The 10,064-nt window shown below is 36.4% G+C and overlaps 1 pseudogene; it reads right to left on the reverse strand.

Moving 5' to 3' along the window:
* Positions 1-7,458: 7,458 nt before the first annotated feature.
* Positions 7,459-8,380, reverse strand: LOC111149823 (annotated as a pseudogene).
* Positions 8,381-10,064: the final 1,684 nt, after the last annotated feature.

Consider the following 10,064-nt stretch of genomic DNA (forward strand, 5'->3'; position numbering starts at 1 on the left):
CAATCTAGGAGAATCCTTGCAGCTCTCCAGCATTGATCCTTTCCTTTTCTCTCTCTTTCATTGTCTCTCACATAGTCTCACTAATATCTCATGCTCTCTCTCAAGTTCCCTCTCATATTATATCTCTCTTATTCCCTCTCCCCTTTCTCCCTCCTTTTTTCTCCCTCCCCCCTTTCTCCCTCCTTTTTTCTCCCTCCCCTTTCCTCTATCTCTCCATACTCCCTTCCTTCCCCTTCCCTCCTTTTCTTTCCTCTAACTAACTCTTCCTTTTTCCCCTTCTCTCTCACTTCCTCCCTCTCTTTCCCACTCACTCTACTTCCATTCTCTGTCTCTGTCTCTCTTTCTCTCCATCCATCTCTCTCTCGCTCTGCCTTGGTAGCTCTATCCTCTCCAGAATATCACCCTCTGAATTCTAGCTCCCTTGGCGCCTTACTGTAGGACTCTCAGTTCCTTGTCCTCAACTCAAAGTGTCTGCAGGATTTCCTGTCTGTGCTATAGTATGAAAACTTTTAAATGCAAAGCTGAGACAATCCTAGGACTCAACTTGTTTTTTCTCATCTCTCAGTGATCACTCCTTCTGATGTCTAGTCTTGAAAACCAATATTTTGTTATTTTCCAGCTTGTTTGATGTTTTAGGCACAAGGGTAAATTTAGACCCTGTTGCCCCTTCTTATGCTGAATGAACCTTCCCAGTACAAAGATAATTATATATTTTTAAATTTACCTATATCAGATGAAAATAGGTCAAGGAAAAAAAAAACACATGGTTGTATTTATAAGCTGTTGAACATAGTTAATTAATTGTATTTCACTTTCTAAAAATGTGGGAATTCATAGTGTCTGGCTAGATAATACTTAATAAACCCATGCCTCCCTGGATCAGACTAGTAGAAAAGCAAAGAATATCCAGACAACTGGGCCCCTTTTCAAGGTTTTGGGCTCTGAACAGCCAGATCCTCATTGTGGCTCAATGCACTCATCCAGAGAGTAAATGCTTGACTTAGGAGAAGCACTTATCTTTGGAAGTCACATGCTCTGGGCACTCCCCACATGCATGTCCATCAGAAGCACAGCTTGTTCTATTCACAAGATACTCCCAATAGCACTGTCTGGATTATTACAGCTTCCCATTCCTTCTTTCCTTTCTTATTCCATTGTTGTATTGATAACATTCACAATAAAATTGGAAGCAGAGTTTGGCTTGGGACCTTTCACCACTAAACTGTCTGGTGACCAAGCCCTCTCCTTTCTCCTACTGAGGTGTCTGAAGCAATCTTATTTGCTGCTTCAGGGTTTGCTGGCCAAACCCGACAAAATGTATTGTTATATTATGAGCATAGATGGATTTATCTTAATATATAATAAAAGTATACTTAAATCCAAAATCAGTATCATGCTGAATAAAGAAATCCTAAACCACCTTACTTATTTCAGGGTGATTTTAAAAGCAGAATTTTCCTCCTCTTTATGGGATGCTTTAAGTCATAATAGAAATACAAACTACAGTGAGAATAGTAATGTTCAAGGCTACCTCTGACCCTTGCCACCCACCCCCAAGATGGGTAGTGAAGAAAAGGCATGAATCCTAGCCAAAAAGCAGAATCAGGGGCACCGTATTGGCTCAGTTGGTAGGGTGTTCAACACTTGATTTCATATCAGATCATGATCTCAAGGTCATGGGGTCAAGCATTGTCTCAATTCTGTGCTCAATGTGGAATCTGCTTGGGATACTCTCTCCCCCTCTTCTTCTGCCCCTCCCCACTATTGCCCTAAATAAATAAATAAATAAAATCTTTAAGATAAAAAAATCAAGTTATAGGGTGAATTCTTGCAACTGTCAGTATAATGTGACTGCTTTCATGGTGGGAGGTGAGGATAGAGGGTCATTATGAAATCCTGCAAGGGTCCTGTCTTTTCTCTGGCCAACATTTCTGCCAGATTTTCTAACACTTACAAGGTGCATGATAAATGCAACTTCCCATCCTGTTATTTTACTGTGCTCAGGAGGATATTTGACTCTTTGGGGGCAAATGTCAGTTGAAACTAGAGAAAGATAAAACCTTGGCTGTCCAAATTTGAAAATCCCTTGACCCTTTACAAACTTCTCTTTCAGATTTTGGAATAACCAGGGGTGCATAAGTTTGAAATTATGCCAAGTTTACTGTTTTTAAATTTTAAAAATTATATGTAAGATATAACTACAAGCACAGCAAAAAAAAAAAAAAAAAAAAAAAAAAAAAGAATCACCAGATACTAATTACTCAATTTATGCCAATAATGTCGAAAACCTGAGTGAAATGGTAAGGAAACATAATTTACCTTAACTAACAATGGCAGAGAAAGAAACATCAATGGACTAATGTCTCTGAGAGAAATCTGTAAAGTGGATAAAAACTAACCATCTGTGATGTTTCTAGGAAGAAGTTGCTACGGCTAAGGTTGAAGAGGTTGCTGCCTCTGTTCTCCTCAAGGACTTTGATGGATTGCCATCTCACATTGAGGTCTTTCATCCATTTTGAGTCTGTTTTTGTATGTGGTATAAGGAAATGGTCCAGTTTCTTTCTTCTGCATGTGGCTGTCCAATTTTCTCAACACCATTTGTTGAAGAAACAGTCTATTTTCCATTGGACATTCTTTCCTGCTTTGTTGAAGATTAGTTGACCATAGACTTGAGGGTCCATTTATGGGTTCTCTATTCTGTTCCATTGATCTGTCTGTTTTTTCTGCCCTACCATATTGTCTTGATGATTACAGCTTTATAATACAGCTTGAAGTCTGGAATTGTGATGCCACCAATGTTGATTTGCTTTTGCAACATTCCTCTGGCTATTCAGGGTCTTTTCTGGTTCCATATAAATTTTAGGATCATTTGTTCCATTTCTATGAAAAAAAAATTGATGGCATCTACACAGGGATTGCATTAAATGAGTAGATTGCTTTAGGTAGCATAAACATCTTCACAATATTTGTTCTTCCAATGTATGAGAATGGAACATTTTTCCATTTCTTTGTGTCTTCCTCAGTTTCTTTCATGAGTATTTTATACTTTTCTGAGTACAGACTCTTTGCCTCTTTGGTTAGATTTTTCCTAGGTATCTTACGTTTTGGGGCAATTGTAAACGGAATCAACTTCTTATTTCTCTTTCTTCTGTCCTACTGTTGCTGTATAGAACTGCAACTAATTTCTGTGCATTGATTTTATATCCTGATATTTTACTGAATTCCTGTATGAGTTCTGGCAGTTTTGGAGTGGAGTCTTTTGGGTGTTCCCCATAAAGTATCATATCATATGCAAAAAGTGAGAATTTGACTTCTTCTTTGCTGATTTGGACGCCTTTTATCTCTTTTTGTTGTCTGATTGCTGAGGCTAGGACTCCTAATACTATGTTGAATAGCAGTGGTGATAGTGGACAGCCCTGCCATGTTCCTGACCTTAGGGGAAACACCCCCAGTTTTTCTCCATTGAGAATGATACTCACTGTGGTTTTTTCATAGATGGCTTTGATGATACTGAGGTATGTACCCTTTATCCCTATACTGTGAAGAGTTTTGATTAAGAAAGGATGCTGCACTTTGTCAAATGCTTTTTCAGCATCTATTAAGAGTATCATATGGTTCTTCTTCTTTCTTTTATTAATGGATTGTATCACATTGATTGATTTGCAGATGTTGAACAAAAGGCAAGGGAACCAAGGGCAAAAATGAAATATTGTGACTTCATCAAGATCAAAAGCTTTTGCACAGCAAAGGAAACAGTCAATAAAACTCAAAGACAACTGACAGAATGGGAGAAGATTTTTGCAAATGAAATATCAGATGAAGGGCTACTATCCAAACTCTATAATGAATTTGTCAAACTCAACACCCAAAGAACAAATAATCTAGTCAAGAAATGGGCAGAAGATGTGAAAAGACATTTCCCCAAAGAAGACATCCAAATGGCCAACAGACACATGAAAAACTTCTCAACATCACTTGGCATCATGGAAATACAAATCAAAACCACAGTGAGATACCACCTCACCAGTCAGGTTGGCTAAAATTAACAAGTCAGGAAATGACAGCTGTTGGTGAGGATGTGGAAAAAGGGGAACCCTCCTACACTGTTGGTGGGAATGCAAGCTTGTGCAGCCATTCTGGAAAACAGCTGAAAACAATCTCAAAAAGTTGAAAATAGAGCTACCCTACCACCCAGGAATCTCACTACTGGGTATTTACCCTAAAGATACAAATGTAGTGATCTGAAGGGGCATGTGCACCCAAATGTTTATAGTGGCAATGCCCACAATAGCCAAACTATGGAAAGAACCTAGATGTCCATCAACAGATGAATGGATAAAGAAGATGTGGTATATATATATACAATGGAACACTATGGAGACATCAGAAAAAAATGAAATCTTGCCATCTGCAATGATGTGGATGGAACTAGAGGATATTACACTAAGTGAAATAAGTCAATCAGAGAAAGACAATTGTCATATGATCTCTCTGATAGGAGAAATTTGAGAGGCAGGGCAAGGGTTCATGGGAGTAGGGAGGGAAAAAAATGAAACAAGATAGGATCAGGAGGGAGACAAACCATGAGAGACTCTTAATCTCAGGAAATAAACTGAGGGTTTCTGGGGCAAGGGGGATAGGGTGGCTGGGTTATGGACATTGGGGTGGGTATGTGCTATGGTGAGTGCTATGAATTGTGTAAGACTGATGAATCACAGACCTGTACCCCTGAAGCAAATAATACATTACATGTTAATAAATAAATAAATAAAATCAGATAAGAAAAAAGAAAAACAAACCATCAAGGAAACACCAACCTGAGATGTCTTTGTGGGAGAATTCCACCCAAGTTGCTGCTGGACAGATGTGATTAGTAACACATGTTTAAGTCTGGGGACTGATTTTGGCATTGACACTCTCTCAGGGTGGCAGCCATGTGAAAGCTACTTAATCCCCATGAACCTCCATCTGTACAACCATAAACTAGGTACAAGTATAGTATCAACCTCATAGTGTCTATGAGGAACAAAATAAAAAATAAATGCTAGTGTAATTTTCAAATAAAATATCACCCCAATGCTATTAAGCTGATTAAGAAAATGCATTATTTTAAAAAATCAGATTCCTAATTCTCTCCATAAACATTTATTCAATTATTTACATTGCCATGTCTAACATAACTGTTAAGGATCTAGCAATGAATGGACATTCTAGTGGGACAATAGGTAATGAAACAAAATTTTATAAGTGAATTGGACAGCATATTAGCAGATCAAAGAGCTACCTTAGGTATAAAAGTAAACAGTAAGTCTAACAGAGAGATGAGAAATGGCTGGGGGTAGGGATTGTTAAAGGGTGGTTTCATAAGTCTCCATTTATAAACTGATATCAAAACCTAAGAAGTTTTGCACAAAACCAGAACCCATAGGGTATTTTAATTTATGAATATCAAAGCATAAATTCTACAATAATCCCATGCAATAAAATCCTGCAATGTAAATAATCACATTAATATATTTAAAAAAAAATAGTGTCAACAACTCAATAACTGTTCAAAAAAGCACCATTCTTGACTTTTTGAAATATCACCAATAACTACAAATATCAACCTTTAAATACATTTGATCCAAGAATTCTAATTCTAAAAACTCATGCTTTAACATTTTCATGCTTTAACAATTTCAAAAGAACTTTATTGTAGTTATTGTGTAGTTATTGGCCATAACAAAATAAAATTGGGGAAAACATGAAAAGGACTAGAAACATGAATTTTCCTTTATCTTCAGAAAGAAGATTTAAGGACTTTGAGTAAGTTGAGAATGATTTACATGTATATAGACTAGTATGGAAAGATCTTCAGGAGACTGAGTCATAAATGCAAAAGTTATACATGTAGATAAAAACACACATATATTTTATTACCAAAGATTACTAACTGAACAATCTTAGAACAGAGACTCTGGTGAGGGATGGGTAAAAGTTTATTCTACAATGTTTCTCACTTTGTATGGATTCAATTTTTAATATTTACTACAACCTATTATAATTTCTTTATTTAAAAGTAAAATACACTAAGAATTCCATATATCATGCAAACAAAATAGAATAGTCTACAAAACATTCAGCATGTTGACTAGTGTAGTAAATAGAACAAAGATAAAACAGGAGTCTAAAGGGCTAGTATCCAAAATATATAAAGAACTTATAAAACCTAACACCCCTCAAAACACAAATGCCCAGTTTTAAAATGGGCAAACTACATGAATGAATATTTCTCTTAAAAAAATACAGATGGCCAGCATGAAAAGATGTTCATCACCACTTACCTTCAGGGAAACGCAAGTCAAAACTACAAATTAGATATCACCTCACACCTGTTGGAGTGGCTAAAATCAAAAACACAAGAAACACATGTTGGCAAGGATATAGAGAAATAGGAATACTCGTGTACTGTTGCTGGGAAAGCCAACTGCTACAGCCTTTTGGGAAATAGTATGGTGGTCCCTCAAAAACATAAAAATAGAATTAATCAACAATCTAACAATAGCACTAGTAGGCATTTACCCAAAGAATACACACTAATTTAAAAGGATAAATCCATCCCGACATTTGTACCAGCTTTCTTTAAAATAGCTAGATTATGGAAACTTCCAAGTGTGTGTGTGTGTGTGTGTGTGTGTGTGTGTGTGTGTGTGTGTGCTCGTGTGTGTGTGTGTGTGTGTGTGTTACTCCAACATAAAAAAAAAAAAAAAACAGGGAAATATTTCCATTTGCAGCAACATGGTTGGAGCTACTGAGTATAATTCCAAGCAAAATAAGTCAGTCAGAGAAAGACAAATACCATATGACTTCACGCCTATGAAATTTAAGAAACTAAATAAATGAGAAAAGGGAGAAGAGAGAGAAAGACATCAAGAAACAGACTTTTAATTATTGAGAAAAAACTGATGGTTACCAGGGGAAGAAGGGGGATGGGTTAAATAGGTGATGGAGGTAAAGGAGTGCAATTGTTTTTGTGAGCATTTGGTGATGAATAGAACTAATGAATTACAATATTGCACACATGAAGCTAATAAAGCACTCTATGTTAAAAAAAAGGAACCCAAGGAAATATAAAAAATAATAAGAAGAATATAAGTTAAAAAGTAAATATAACAATTAAAATTAAGGTAACTATAAAAATTCATCAATATCCAGCACATATGGAGAGTAAGAGTTTACTCATGATGACCACTATGTATAGAACTGTTAAAACATGCTAGTGTGTATATGACAATAGCAAAACACTGTATATTAATTTTACCAGAATGAAAAAATTAAAAATAAATAAACTATAACATTGCATTGACCACTTCATTACAAATTATTCACTCAGACTATAAAGGCATTTAAAGTAAAATGGATCTGAACATTTGAGGTGATTGGCTCTAATGATAAACTATAATCTTGATGATGCATTTATTTGCTATTTGATATGACATTTCTCTTCCAGAGCTTCTTCATGGCATTTGTCATCTCAGAATTTCTCAGTGTAGATCAGTGCGTTCAACATGGGGGTTATGACTGTATAAAACACAGTCAATGATTTGTCAATAGAGAAGGTCTTAGCAGGTACTGCATAAATGAAAATGCATGGAACAAAGAAGAAGACCACCACAGTGATGAGGGAACCACAGGTCTGGAGGGCTTCCCGTCTCCCTTCTGAACTAAAGTTCTTTGAGAAAGTACGGGATGACACCATAGGAGATAAGCAAGAGCACAAACACAATACTGCAGATCACTCCACCATTATCCACTACTAACAGGCCAGCCACATATGTATCAGTACAGACCAGTTTCAGTAAGGGGTACATGTCACAGAAAAAATGATCAATGACATTGGGGCCACAGAATGGGAGCCCATAAATAGTGATAGCCTGAATAACTGAATACAGAAAACCTCCCACCCAGGACACTACCAGCAGCACAACACATACCCATTGCCTCACGATCACCAGATAATGCAAGGGCTTGCAGATGGCCACATAGCGGTCATAGGCCATCACTAGCAGAAGAAAGACCTCTGAGCCACCAAAAAGGTGATCTATAAAGAGCTGGGTCATACAAGATTGAAAGGATATGGTACTTTTCCCAAAGAAAACCTCTGAAATCAATCTGGGGGAAATACAAGAGGAATAAATGACATCTATAAAAGGTAAGTTAGCAAGAAAAAAGTACATAGGTGAGCCCAGGATCTTACTGACATTTACAGTTACCACAATGAGCAAATTGCCCACCACTGTGAAAATATAAAAGACTAAAAACATAACAAAAAGGATCTTCTGTTCCTTTGGATCCTGGGTGAGGCCCAAGAGGCAAAGTAAGTTACATTGTTTGGTGGTTCTATCTAGTCTGCATAAGAGTTGACTTCTCATGTTAGAAGCAGACTGATCTATAAAACAAGGGAGAAAACTTTTAAATACATTTTAAGCTTAATTTTTTTATTAATTCATTCAATTAAAGAATGTGGCAGGAGTACCTGTGTTTTGTTTTTGTTTTTATTTTGTTTTGTTTTTCATTTTATTTTATTTCTTTTCAGTGTTCCAGAATTCATTGTTTATGCACCACAACCAGTGCTCCATGCAATATGTGCCCTCCCTAATACTCACCAGTAGAAGTACCTGTTTTTGTCCGATGTTTCATAGAGGTGATTCCCAAATTGAATAAGCCATGGTTTCCTACATTCAGTGATAGCATACATAGTAATACCAATAGCATACATAGTAATCACCAATGTTATAAGTGTCATTATAAAAACAGTTAAAAACATAAAGTTCAGAAGTAGGAATATGCCAAACAAAAACATCAGAGAAGTCTCCCCAGAGGAAGAAATGCTTCCACTGAGTTTTAAAAGAAAAAGTGGAAAGACAAGAAAAGAGGACAAGGGAATTCCATGAAAAGGTACACAGTTTATAAAGTCACAAAAAGGAAATACTTGAGACTGATTAAAGGTAACTGACATGTTTCAAACTGAGTGGCTCAAGTTAGGAATGAAAGATCACCACCCTGGATTGTCTTCCTTCACTGAGACTTCTTTCTTGGGATCTCTGGCTGAATATGAATCCTTTTCCGACCAAAAATGTGGAACCTTTCCAATGTTGGGTCTTTCCCTTAATTTTTAAACTTCACATATGCAACATCTCTAACTCTGAACATCTCCAATTCAATATTCCATCAATTTATTCTCATAAGGCAGCTCAAATGATCTGTTTATAAGGATGATTTGAATCACTCCACTGCTTACAATGCCTAGCGTGGATTCCAATCACACACTCACACCTTAATGAATCACATTTCATATTTACAGTAAGAAGAACTGTAATCTTCATTTCATAGTTGAACAAACTGAGGCTCAGAACATCGAATTCTTTTTCCCAGGTCACCCATTTTTAAGTGATTAAACTGGAATGGAAATCTAAGTTTCCCTTATTTCAAAGTAATTTAACTTTTATATGATTAAAAAAAAAATACACACACGTAGAAGCCTGGTTCCCAAGATTAACTGTTAGTCTTACCTTGTGACAGTATGTCCACAAGCTGAAGGAAGACTTTTACTCATTCCTGGGACTGGAATTTTTCCTTTATCCAGTATGACAAAAGAAAGTAAAAAGCTTCATTAATACCTGACAGTATATTTTATTTCATTTGGCTATCAGTCCATTTTCCTCATGGGGTGCATTTTATATCATTTGGTTATCAGTCCATTTCCCCCCGATTATTCAGGACATTGCTTTTATTTGCACTGTAGGTTATGTAAAAAGAATTCCATGGTCCACACAGAAAAGAAAACTTTATTACCTTAGGATAATTTATCTAAAAGACAAGTAATCTAATTATACAAAAGAAGATAGCAGCCAGCCATTTCCAAGGAGATTGTTCTCGGGTAACTTCTTTCCTACTAACTTCAAAAATAGAAAAATGACTTTCAATTGGTTCATTATCTCATTCTATCCTATTGGTATGACCACATCAGTTGAGTTCAAAATTTGAGAAGAGATGTTCTTGTGCTGTTTTGGGAGGTGTGC

The sequence above is a fragment of the Enhydra lutris genome, unplaced genomic scaffold, assembly GCF_002288905.1.
Source record: "Enhydra lutris kenyoni isolate GAN:26980312 unplaced genomic scaffold, ASM228890v2 scaffoldscaffold22, whole genome shotgun sequence".
NCBI classification, from domain to species: Eukaryota; Metazoa; Chordata; class Mammalia; order Carnivora; family Mustelidae; genus Enhydra; species Enhydra lutris.